This window comes from Phyllostomus discolor, chromosome 1 (assembly GCF_004126475.2).
Source record: "Phyllostomus discolor isolate MPI-MPIP mPhyDis1 chromosome 1, mPhyDis1.pri.v3, whole genome shotgun sequence".
NCBI lineage: Eukaryota > Metazoa > Chordata > Mammalia > Chiroptera > Phyllostomidae > Phyllostomus > Phyllostomus discolor.
The window spans coordinates 60818146-60831757 of NC_040903.2; the positions used below are offsets into that span (position 1 = coordinate 60818146).

The window sequence follows — 13612 nt, forward strand, 5'->3', positions numbered from 1 at the left end:
AAAATAATGAGAAGGTTTTAGGAATTCCTAAGAACAATGAAATGTTTCATAAGTAGAAAAATAAAGCAATTGGAGTTGCATAAAAGCACCAGGTTGGCCTTTCACACACAAACTAGGGCCCCAGAACTCATGATGAGAAGAGTTGAAATGGGAAGATATTTTTATTTTAAAAGGTCACCTACACTACAATGTAGAAAATAATGTAGAGTAGGACTAGACTTGGGGTTTGGAGGCCAATAAGAGGCTGATGACATTGCAGGACACAGCTGTGAGAATAATGAACGTAAGTAGATTGTAGGGAATTCAGAAAGGTAGACTAGAAATGACTTTATGAATGAATAAATAGGGTGTACAAGTGTGGGTACTGGAAGTGGACAGAGGAGTAAGAGAGAATCATGATGTGTACTACTAGGTAGGTGGTGGTAACTTGCTCTTCAAGAAACAAAGAACCACAGTGGCAACACGGTTAACAGCTAGAAAGAAAGGGAGAAATGAGAGAGTGGAAGCAATTCATTCTAAAAAGTGGATGGAAGGGGATGGAGAAGGAAAATGAGAAAAAGACAAAACAGGATTTAATGGAAAAGAAGTTGTTTTTGCTTATTTTTTTTTAAAGATGGGAGATCATGGGCATATGTTGATAACAAGAGCCCACAGAAAGAGACAGGTTCTTGTGGATTAAGTTTAGAGAAAGGATTATCTATAACTCAGTCGAGTTCTCAACCAGAAAGTGATTTGCTCCAGGGAAGACATCTGACAATGTGTGGACACATTTCTGGTTGTCAAAACTAGGGAGTGCTACTGAAACTTAGTAGGGAGAGGCAATGGATATTGTTAAACATGTTAGAATGCCCAGGACAACTCCAGACAACTAAGAATTATCTGGTCCACAATGTCCATAGTGTGGAAGCTGACGGATCCTGTCATAACTAAGTCTCTTGGGAGGGTGGGAAGAAATAAAAGCCTAAGAACCTGACACTGTAACTAGAGGAAAGCAGGGAAAAATTAGCACAAGTGGGCTGCAGTTAAAAAAAAAAATCCTTTTGAGAAACTACAGTCCTTGAAGACAGCAAGTTATTATACCAAGAATATAATTTACTTTGTTCTACAGAACATAAATATTATTGATTCCTAATAAATAGAAGCACCTATAATCTTCAAACTAGGGGAATAAAAGAATTGGAACATCTTAAAGGTCTTACAACTATAAATGAGGCTTCTAAGATATCTACAATTTCTCCAGAAAAAAACCATAATTTATTCATTCAATAAATACATCCATTACACAAACATCTGAGAGCTCGCAGTTTGCCAGACATTATTCTAAACCCTGGAGATACAAAGCCATTCAAGATATGTGGTCTCCACTTTCAAGAAGCTTAGCAGAAAAAAAAGATACAATTACAAAAGACTGTGAAGAGTGACAGAAACATTCTCTGGGGGCCATGAGTGCAAATAAAAGAGAATCTCTCCAGGACCTAGAATGAGAGAGAGGGGGGTGGAGGTGGGTCAAAAAACTTACTGAAAGAGATGAGTGTTAAAGCTAATTTCCAAAGAAGCCCCAGAACAGAGGCAAAGGGTGGTTTGAGGAAGAAACACGCAACAGAGAGCAGGGTAAATTCTAAGAACTTAAAATTACCATCTGAGTAAGTTATGCAAGAAATGAGACCAAAAAAAAAAAAAAAAAAAAGATCAAGAAGAATATTAAAAGGCAAAAGTTTAAAAAAATTAGAGACAATAGGAAACCACCAAAGGACTGTAAACAGAAGTTTTGTGTGATCATATTGGTGTTTAAGCAAATTATAAATCAATGACACAGGCAAAGACTAGATTGGGGACAATGTTTAAATTAAGACCAAGTAAACTATTAGCTACAATAATACCAACAAGCAAAAATAGGGATTAAACTAAGGTATAGCAGTAAAGAGACATTACAGAGGCAAGTTCATTTGACTGGTAACAAATTAGACCTGAAATATAAAAAAGAGGGAAAAACTCAGGAATGATTCTTAAGTACCAGTAAGTGAACATGAGAGTGGTGATACCAAAGTGAAGCAAGAGCAGTATTGAGAATATCCAGTATTTGGCTACTATGTACAGGTCACTAGCATAATAGCCCAATGAGATAACTATCATTCTCATTTCACATAACAGAAGTTGAAAGGAATAAAGTAATGTAGGCCATTTGCAGCTCTCTGAGGTCCAGCTGAAATGGGTGAAGGGGTGGTTAGTAAGGAGTTTTCTACACCATATAGCTCATACAAAGCAGACCATCGACAATCAACCAGTGGTAAAGCACTAAGGAAGCAATGGGCTACCAAAGCCACTCACAAGGTGTTTCCTCTGCTAGAGGGGTGAAGAAACCTCTCTGTGAAACTTGATTTGCAAACTTCCCTTCCAGCATCTTGTGCAAAAAATTGCTCAGGACTTTAAAACAGATCTGCATTTCCAGAGTGTAGCTATCAGTGCTTTTGCAAGAAGCAAGTGAGGCCTATCTGGTTGGCCTTTTGAAGACACCAACAATTATGCCAAAATATATCCAGCTAGCATGCCACATACATAGAGAATGTTCTTAAGAATCCACTATGATGGGAAACATTTCATTACTAAATTTTTTTTCTCTTCTTTCTGTTTTTGGTAGTTCTAAACATTAGGTATTTTTTTTCCAATGGGGTCAAAAGGTAGCTAAGTATAAAGGGACGGCACGTAGAAAGCAGGGGATGGATAATTTACTGGCAGTTTTTCGATTTTCATTTTTGCACGATTTAAAAAATATTAATGAGGAACTTCCAGTCAAGACAGCAGCATAGATAAACATGGCTCCCCTCCACACACAACCACATAAAAAAAAACCACAACTAAAATATCATATTTTGCTATGTATAATGTGCACCCACATTTTTGGCCCAAACTTTCAGGAACAAAATCTCTTAATTTTTAATTCAACTATCTCTTTATTTACATTTAAATACCTGTTTTTATATTACAAAGGAATTGTAGCATTTATTTTTGTACGTATTATGATACAAAAATTTTACGTGAAAATAACTACAAAACACAAGAACAGATACAAGGTATTTCAGGTACTACCCATGTATAATATGCATCCTTATTCTTCCTCAAATATTTGGGCAAAAAAGTGTGTATATACACAGCAAATATGGTAGAACCACCATTACTCAGAACCGTCAGAAATTGAGTTGATGGAAGTGTGACAACTATGGAATTAAAGAAACCACATCCACCCAGACTGGTAGAGGGGTCACAGACACTGAAAGGGTTGGTCCCACATTTACATGTGACAGATAAAAATTCAGGAAGGATATCTTGGGAGTGAGGAGTCTCAGTCCCACACCAGACCCCCCCACCCAGGGTTCCAGTGCCAGAAAGATAAGTCCCCATTACATCTAGCTGCAAAACCAGCAGGGACTGAATCTGTGGAAGAAACTACTGGAGTCCCAAGCAGTTCCCCTTAAAGAACCCACACATGGACTTACTCAGATTCACTCTCTCTGAGCTCCAGCACCCACAGTAGTAGCTTGAAAGGCACCAGTGGACACATGGGAGAAACCCAAGTAACTGGCATCAAGTCAAGAGCTGGGGAGGCAGTTTTTTTGTCACACAGAAAGTCAGGCAGAGGCCATTGTCCCTTTCTAAGCCTTCCCTGGACAGATCCAGAGAGCCAGCAAGCTAGAGCCATATCTGAGATTCCATCAACATGGCTAACACTGTTTGCCCTGCCCTGGAGATCCCAATTCTGTCCCACCCAATTTACAGGCCCACCCAGATTGTTAACTGTGACTCTTCCACATGAGTGGCAAATCTTGTCTCATGCTTCACAACTTCCCAAACACTTTCAAAAGAGCAACAGCCAGCCTCAGCAAGCTCCCAGCACCCATACCTCTTGCTAAGTAACCCCAGGCCTAGCACTAGCAGCAGCCATCTCAGATTGCCTTATAGCTCAGGCACACTGGCCCTGTGCAAAACATAGGTGGGGGCTGACCTTGACCTGCACTACCTGGGAAACTCTAGGGCCAGCGCACCCAGTGGACCACTACAGACCACGTCTGAGCACCACAACAGTGCCCCTGCATAGCTAATCTTCCATGGAAGACAGAAGTGGATGGTCAGTGGTCACGGCCACAACTTGCAGCTGACTGGCCCAGGAAATCCCTCCCGTTGACCTGCCAACACAAATCAATACTCAACTACAAGAGGAGGGTTGCACTCAGCCCACATGAAGGATATACCTCAAGTACCCAGCTTGGGTGACAGGAGAGGCTTGTGCCACTGGACCCTACAGGACACCTACTACATTAGACCATGCTACCAAGACAGAGAGTCACAGCAGCCTTACATAGAACAAACACAGGGAAGCTGCCAAAATAAGGAGACAAAGAAACATGGCCCAAATGAAAGAACAGATCAAAACTCCAGAAAAAGAGCTAAATGAAATGGAGATAAGCAACCTACCAGATGCAGAATTCAAAACACTGGTTATAGGGATGCCCAAGGAACTTACTGAGGACCTCAACAGCACAAAAATATCAAGTCAGACATGAAGGATACACTAATTGAAATAAAGAACAATTTATGGGTAAACAACAGTGGAGTGGATAAAGCTGAGAATCAAATCAATAATTTAGAACATAAGGAAACAAAAAAACAACCAATCAGAAAAACAAGAAAAAAGAAACCAAAAATAAATAAATAAATAACCAGGATGGTACAAGCAGCCTTGGGACAACTTCAAGCATTTCAATGTTTACATCACAGGGGTACCAGAACAAGAAGAGAAAGAGTAAAACAATGGAAATCTCTTTGAATAAATAATGAAAGAAAACTTTCCCTAATTTGGTGAAGGAAACAGACATGCAGTCCAGAAAGCACAGAGTCCCAAACAAGATGGATGCAAAGAGGTCTCCTCCAAGACACATCATAATTAAAATGTCAAAGGTTAAAGACAAGAGAAAATCTTAAATGCAGCAAGAGAAAAGCAGTTAGTTACCTACAGGATGTCCCCATAAGACTATCAGTTGATTTTGCAAAAGAAACTTTACAGGCTGGAATGGATTGGCAAGAAATATTTGAAATATTCAGTCATGAAAGCAAGGACCTACAGGCAGACTGCTTCTACTCAGCAAAGCGATCATTTAGAATCGAAGGGTAGATAGAGTGCTTCCCATACAAGAAAGGACTAAAGGAATTTATCATCACCAACCATTATTATATGAAATGTTCAAGAAACTTATTTAAGAAAAAGAACATCAAAACTATGAACAATAAAATGGCTACACACACACACATCTATATATATCTATATATCTATATATCTATATATCTATCTATAGATAGATAGATAGATATATAGACAACTGAACCTAAAAATCAAACTAAGCAAACAAAAAGAACAGAGATAGAAGAATCATGGATGTGGAGAACATTTTGATAGTTACCAGATAAGAGTGAAGTGTCAGGGAATGGGTGAAGAGGTGAGGGGATTAAGAAGTACAAATAGTGCCCTGGCTGGTGTAGCTCAGTGGATTGCGTGCTGACCCGCAAACCAAAGGGTCACTGGTTTGATTCCCAGTCAGGGCACATGCCTGGGTTGCAGGCCAGGTCCCTAGAAGGGGGTGCATTAGACACAAGACAATTTAGATGAAAGACTATGTCCCTCTGGACTATGGTGGCAATGGTATTGAGCATGGAGAAAGTGGGAATCTAGAAGCTGGAATCACCTAAATTTGAGGATAAGCTATGTTTGGTAGATAAAGAACAGTATTGTGAATGAATCCAGGTTTCTGGCTGCTATTGGAAGTGATACTTGCTGAGATGGTAAAAACTGGAACAGGAGAAAAGAATTTTTTTTAAAGAGAAAAAAGCTGGTTCAGGACTAAGTCTTAAAGACTTCCAACATTTCAAGGATAGTTAGTAGAAGAGAAATTTGTAAAGAAAATTGAGATCAGTAAGGTAAAGAAAAAACCTTGAGTATGGTGTCACTGAAGCCAAGAAAAGAGAATCTGAAGAAAGAGGGGGCACATCAACTCTATCACATAATGCTGAAGACTAGTAAAGGAACAGACTGAAAATGACCATCAGATCTGGAAACACTGAGAAACATGGTAAATTAGGATGAAAACTACAGTGTGGGTAGAGACAAGAAAACATTGTTTAGACCTAACCTTTTTTTAGTATGCCTACTGTAGTGACATAAATCAATATATAGGACAGAAGCATTCCTCTCCAGTGGCAGACATATTAGTGTTCATCAACCAGAGTGCCTGCTTCCCAATTTCAAACTGCTTGGAAGGCCAAATCAGTACCACATCAAATTGCTTATTCAACACAGAAGAGTATATGAATGGGACAGTTTTGAGGAATATTTAACCAAGCAAATGATTAAGCTGGCTAAGTTATCTCTAACCCAGATACCAAGAGACTGAATATTCTTTCCTGGTATGAAGTAGTTAAAAGTCCAAATTCTGCTCCCACATGCAAATAACCTCTCTGAACTTAACACACCTCATCTATAAGGATGGTACCAATGATTTCATAGGGCTGGTGAAAGGATTAGCTAATTCATGTAAAGCATATATCAATGTTATTAGTATACTGTCTATAATATAGTAAGCATTTCATAAATAGTAGCCATCTTGCTAGATATAAAGGAGAAACAATATTAATATTAAAAGGAATAAATAGGATAATATATACATGAATAGAAAACTTCTGTTATTAATGTTGCCTTAATATCCCTTCCTTTGGTGACTAATAAACACTTAAGATATGCAGTATTTTGGCTTTCCCTTTCTAGATCATGGACTATGTCTCTATCTGATTAACACATTCATTACTCAAAGAAGGAAAAATAAAATATAATGTTGAGAGCCCTGGTGGGGTAGCTCAGTTGGTCAGAGCATCCCAATACACCAAGGTTGTGGGTTTGATCCCTGATCAGGGCACATACAAAAAGGCATAAATAAATGAAACTACAAATTGATGGTTCTCCCTCTGTCTCTCCTCGCACGTCCTCCCTCTTTCTCAATTATGGGGGGGGGGGGGGGAGAGGGAAAGGGAGAGAGAGAGACAGAGGGGAAGGGAGGGGAGGAGAAGGGAAGGGAGAAAAGATGGTTACAATAAGAGGGAAGTCCTCAACAAAAACAAATATGCTAAGAAGTCATCTAAGATGTAAATTGCAAAATACTCACTGAACTTGGCAAATACTATTCCTGACCTGAGTGGAGTAGTACTTCCCCAAAGCCTGTGTGAAGAGGTTTGAAAATTAATCAATGAGAGAATTTCTATTTCTGGCATGAGGCAGACTAAAAACAGCCTAAGATCCTTCCTAATTAAAACAACCTAAGAATAAATAACTAAATCCACAGAAAGTAAGGGAAATCCTTAGGTGTCAAAAATGTAGAGGAAAGGCTTTAACAGGTTGTCCTAAAGGAGTCAGCCTGTCAGTAACCTAGCAGCTTTGACTTTAATGCCCACAAAGAAAGAGAGATGAGACCTTGGACCTCAAAAGGATAGGAAGTTGAAACTAATGAAACCCTGTTTATATTCTTTTAGGAGAAAGACAGATCACCCCTCTCCCCCCAAAAAATCCTCATAAAACCCCAAAATCACAGCATAGGGAGAAAATAAGGATGCTTGTCCAATTTGACCTGAGTTCTAAATGGGGTATGAAAAGTCTGCCTTGAGAATTTATAGCCACAGCCTTGTCTTCCAACAGGTTTTGGGCTTGAATTTACACTATGGGCCTGGTCTGGTAAATGCCAAACATAAATTAACATAAGAAGGGGTCAGGTGATACTGTACTTGAGTACACAGCAGAAGCAAACACAAAACCTCTCTGAAGGAATATTTCCTCAATCCGGGCTATAAAATTAGCTCACAATACAAAACTAGAAAACATGAAAGGAAACAATCCCTCTGATCACAAGTTAGCAGACAAAAACATTAAGACTGACCATCTTCTAAGAACCTTAAAAAATAGAAACAACAAATAAAGATTACAAGATATGTATTTTAAATGACTAAGAATCTAAGAGAAGGAATCAAATATATGATAAAATAACAAAACTATACAAATAAGAGGAATATGGGGTATCCTGCTATGGTGGGCAGAATTCTAAGGACATCCTCCCAATTTATCCATTTGTCCGCTTATTCTATCTTGAATAACTAGGGCCTAGTTATTCAAACACTAATCTAGGTGCACCTTTAAAATGACTTGGCAGGCTGAATTAAGGTGCTGATCAGATGATCACCTTAAAATGGGTGAATTACCCTAGATTATGAGGTTAGGCCAAGTGTAATTACAAAAGCCCTTAAAAACAGAAGAACAACAAAAACAAAGGAGTGATGGGAAATGTAGCAGAAGAGAAAGCAATAGAAATGTGGCAGAAGAGGAAGTCCTAGATATTCTAAGTGTGAAAAGTATTCATCTCACCTTCTCTGGTTCTAAAATGTAGGGACTCATGTATAAGGACAGGGGAGAAGCCTCTAGGTGCTTAGGAAGGCCCTCAGTTGACAGCCAGAAAGTGATAACCTCAGTCCTATAACTGCAAGAAATACACTGCATTCTGACAAAAACCTAAATAAGTTTGGAAGTGACTATTCCCAGAGTCTCCTCATAGTAACAACCCAGCCTGCCATCTTGATTTCAGTTTTTATGGGACTCTATGCAGAGAAAACCAGCTAACCCAGCCTGGACTTCTGACTATGTGCTAATAAATTTGGATGGTTTTTAAAATGCTGGTTTCATGATAATGTTACAGCCATAGAAAAATAATATACTTGCAGTGCTAGAAAGTAAGGAAGCAGTCAATGAACAATGAGGGCATATCTAAAGGGCATGGAAGTCAGATTAAAGGGGCTCCCAATGGCTAAATTTAACAATTTAAGCACCACAATAAATGGATTATAACCCATACTTCCCTAAACCTATAGTGATATTAACTGAAAGTCTGATGAGCAATGGTTATACTTATGTAATCTCACAGTTTATCCCACAAAATACTTACTAATTAAATGACTAAGTGGGAAAAGAAAAACTTTTCATTGGAAAAGCCTGATTATGTGCCATCTGATAAGATGCAATGATAGATCACTTCTATGATATCCTGGCTCCAAAACAACCACCTGAATCTAACAATGGAAAAAAAAAACAACCCCAAATCTGAAATAACTAGCCTATAATCCTCAAAAATGTTGATATAACTGTCAACACTTCAATGGCATCTGAAGACTAGATGGTGGTAATAGGACAATGTTAATTTCCTATTCTTGACAGTTGTGGCTTTGCAAAGAATGTCCTTGTTTGTACAAAATATTTAAGAGGCCAGGGCTGGATGGGGTACTACATTTGCAACTTATTCCCAAAGTGTTTAGGAAAATAAAGTTCTCTGTACTATACTTGCTTTTCTGTAAGTCTGAGACTATTTCAAAATAAACATTTTTGTAATATGTGAAACTACACAGTCTTAAAAACAAGACAAGAAAACAAAACCAGACCAGGTCCATTTTAATTAAAAAGATTCACAAAAAATTCCTAAAATTGAAAAACATGCTCACTAACATTCTTTACTCAATAGTCAGGTAAAACAATAAATTAATAGAGCTAAAGAGATGACAAGTAAACAAATAAGATCAAAACAGATTACCCAGATATAGCACAGAGAGATTAAGAAATGAAAATGATAAAAGACTGATAATGGAATATGAAGGACAGAATGAAAATCCAAATATGTCTACCAAAGATTCCTAAAAAATAGGAAAAAGCAGTATTTTAAAACTAATGGCTATAACTGTGTCCAGAATTAAAGACACAAATTCTCTCAAGAGGAAGCACAAGAAGTTCCAATAATAAAGTCACATAGAGACATACGCCCAAAACAAAGAGAGGATCTTAAATCAGTCAGTGAGGTAGAACAGTTTGAGTGACAGGTAAACAAATGGAAATGTGGGATTTAAAACGTTTAGGCTTTTGGCCTGGGGTTTTTTTCAAGAGGAGAAACCACTAGAGCATGTTTAAATAAAGATAAATGATTGTGAAAAAGAAAATGAGGAAACTAAAACAACAAAGTCTCTTGAGGGCAGCTGAAAAGGATGCAATCCGGAGCACCAGGACTACTCTTTGCCAGCAAAACTGGAGAGAAGGAAGGAAGATGGATACAAATCAAGTAGGTTTGCAGAAGTGGGTAATAAGAAGATGAAGATTTTTCTGGAAATAAGAGACAAAGATATCTAATACACCGTGGATGGAGAAGGAGGAAGAGTTAAAAAAAAAACAAGTAATCATGGTAAAAATGTAAAGAGAGTTTGCTAGAGATGTGTATTAATATTGTCAAGCAATTTAAATGTCAGTCAAGGCTAGCACCATGAATCAGTAATTATATGAATTTTTTTGTACATGGTGTTATTTTCTAGCTCTAGAAATACTTAGCTCACATGGAGTATAAATATGCATATAAGTGGTCAGGTTAATGAGGGGTACTTCAACCAAGAAGAGATGAGACACACCTAAATTAATACCAATCATAAGCCTAGATGAGAAACATCATGCACTGCATTACATGGTGATTTATTTGTTTCCTTAGCTTAAGGAAATTAAAAAAAGATTTAGTAAGTAAAAGGTTTCCAATATGAAGAACATAATCTTATTAGATGTGATGGCTATTAAAACAACTCACCATTCTGCATTAAAGGTTTTCTATAATTTAATAAAAACATATAAGTAATGACCACATTAAATTTTAGAAATGAAAGTAAGAAAAAAACTATTCTGAAACCTGTAATTTTTACATAACCACTATGATAATTTTATCTAACATTTTATTCTGTAACCATTTATATTTTTGAGTCTTCCAACTGTAGTCTGAACCCTATGAAAACAAGAATTATATACAAAGAAACTGACAGTCCTTTGTCATGTATATACTATTATTTTATGTATAATACATATACAATTTCTTGTTCTGGGTTTGGTGTTTGAGAAAGTATGTCATGGAGCCCTGGCTAGTGTGGCTCAGTGGACTGAGTGGCAGCCTGAGAACCAAGGGGTCACTGCTTCAATTCCCGGTCAGGGCACATGCCTGGGTTGTGGGCCAGGTCCCCAGTAGGTAGAGGGGACGAGAGGGGCAACCATGCATTTCTCTCCCTCTCTTTCTTCCTCCATTCCCTTCTCTGAAAACAAATAAATAAAATATTTTTTAAAAATCAATAATAAAAAAAGAAAATATATCATGGGTATATTTCAAAGTTGCTAGGTAAGCTTCCTAAATATCGATTGATAATCAAATCCAGGAGCTGCTGTAAGAAATATGAGTGTAATTTTCACATTTCCAGTATTTCTAATTTTTTGCTATGATAAACACATCTACAAGTCTAGCCTTTTCATATGTTCCTTAGGACAGAAGTCACTTCTATTTAGTCCTTTCAGATCACTTCCCATGAAGCACTTCATTTTAATAGTCCATGCTTTAGAATTTTTTCCTTGTGTTGGGTATTTAAAAACTTCCCTGTAACATGTCCTTTCCTACCCTCTTTTTAATTTGGCACTCTATGGGTTGCTTCAATCTAAGATCTCTCAGCTTTTTAAAGGTAGTTTACCTCCATTATTTCTTCAGATCATTTCCTCCTCTCCATTTCTCTCTCCCCTTTTGGGGATTCCTGTTCTCTGGGTTCTACTTCTATCTTCCATAATATATAGCTTTTATTTTGCTTGTTTGTATGTATGTATGTATGTATGTATGTATGTATGTTTGTACTCTCAGTCATCTCCTCCTTTCTAGAGATTTCCTTACTCTGACCTACCCATTAAATTACTTTGTTCCTCAGCTATATAGCTTATGCTATTCATCCCATTTGTTGTGTTCTTTACTTCAAGCACTATAGATTTCCATACCTAAAATTTCTAGGTGTTACTTAATATTTTGTTTCAAATTATTATCTTCCCTCAAGCCTTTTATATGTTTATCACACTAATCTGTTTCTCTGTATAGTTCCATGAAGACTGATCTAGGTAGAAAATCAGACTTCATATTATTAGCCAAGATAATTAAGATTTTTAGTCTCCTAAATGTTGACCACATCCAAAGACAACCTTTCAATATAACCTTCCTAACACACCTTTTGAATGAAAGTATGACTTGTCGTGATATTAAAGCATGAGGAGAAAAGTCTGAGGAACCATAATTCCAAATACATATTTGTTATATAAATATACTATTCCATCCAGAGATCCTGAAATAAAATGACCCTCTGAGTATGAAACTAACACTAAACATCTATAGAAATAGCTCACCATAATATATGGTCAGTATCTCCATTAAACAAGGTGATTAGGACATAATTTCTGTAAACACACAACTACAAATTAATGTGAAAGGAAGCTGCAAAACAGTCAACTGCATTATAAAGAGGGAAGAGAATCTTATTATCAAGAAGGTGATCGATAATCTTTAAACATAATTCAACTAACAGTCCCTACTCTGATATCAGATTCATTCTGCCAGCATCTTCCCAATCATAATTCATTTTCCCAAGATTACTTTAAGGAACAATAAGGCAAGCAACATCTGTTATTCTAGACAGTCATGTTTGTTTGCTTTTTCATATATGACTAAATGACATACTTCCCTACCATCATTCCTGACATACTGGCCTGAGTAAGCCCAACTGATGAACTCTAGGTATACTGGACAAAACCAAAAGAAGGCTATTATACTGTAATCTCCTATGAAAGAGATAATAAGGATCTGAACCAACCCATAGCCATGAAAAAGAAAAATGGATTATGAAAATAATTTTAAAAATTAGATATAAAATCATGTTAGGAAACTTCAAATTAATTAGAGAAAAAGATGTAGAAGGTACCACTTGTTGGCAGAGAACAGGATAAGAAACGAACACACTCTTACCAAATACAAAAGGAGAGGCAATTGCTTTTTGGGATTACAAAACAAAATAACTAGAACTCAGAAGCACAATCTTTACATATATAGGTACCGTTATTTATTATTCCATGTAATCACTGAAACACTAGTCTGAAGTAAGTAAAAGGAAAATACTTTTGTAAACACATACATTACTATGCATTAAAAGCAATAATCATCTCTTTTGTAAGAAAACTTACTTTTAAAATTCCTAGTAATTTAAACATTCATTAATCAAATATTATGAAGACTTTTTAAAATTAAGGTTTTGATTTGTTTTATACTGAGTATTTTCACAGCTATTCTGTCCTTCCTTCAAGTTGACTTTTTCTACTTGTTCACTTCCCATCTATTCAGATTTTTGGTTCATCAAATATTCTTCTCTCGCATCTTAATCCATTATCTTTCTAGAGTCTTCCTTTCCAACCATTAAGACTTTTCTATCTTAAAACAACCCTGATCCAAACTCTGTTTTCTCTACCAACATTTCTCAGCCATGACCAATCTTAAGAGTTTCGGTGATTTACCCCTATAACAACCACTGCTGTGAAATAGCCACTGCTGGTGGGTGCTATTTGTTTTCCTAGGATTAGGCATGTAGCCCTGTTCCCTATCTATAAATAGCTAAAGTCTACATGTTCTCTATGCATCAAGTAAAATATTATATTTCCTGG

At 36.9% G+C, this 13612-nt stretch overlaps 1 protein-coding gene across 15 annotated transcripts in view; it reads right to left on the reverse strand.

The window, feature by feature from the left end:
- Positions 1–13612, reverse strand: part of MLLT10 (MLLT10 histone lysine methyltransferase DOT1L cofactor) — a 254453-nt gene that overhangs the window by 32120 nt on the left and 208721 nt on the right. The window lies entirely within an intron of this gene.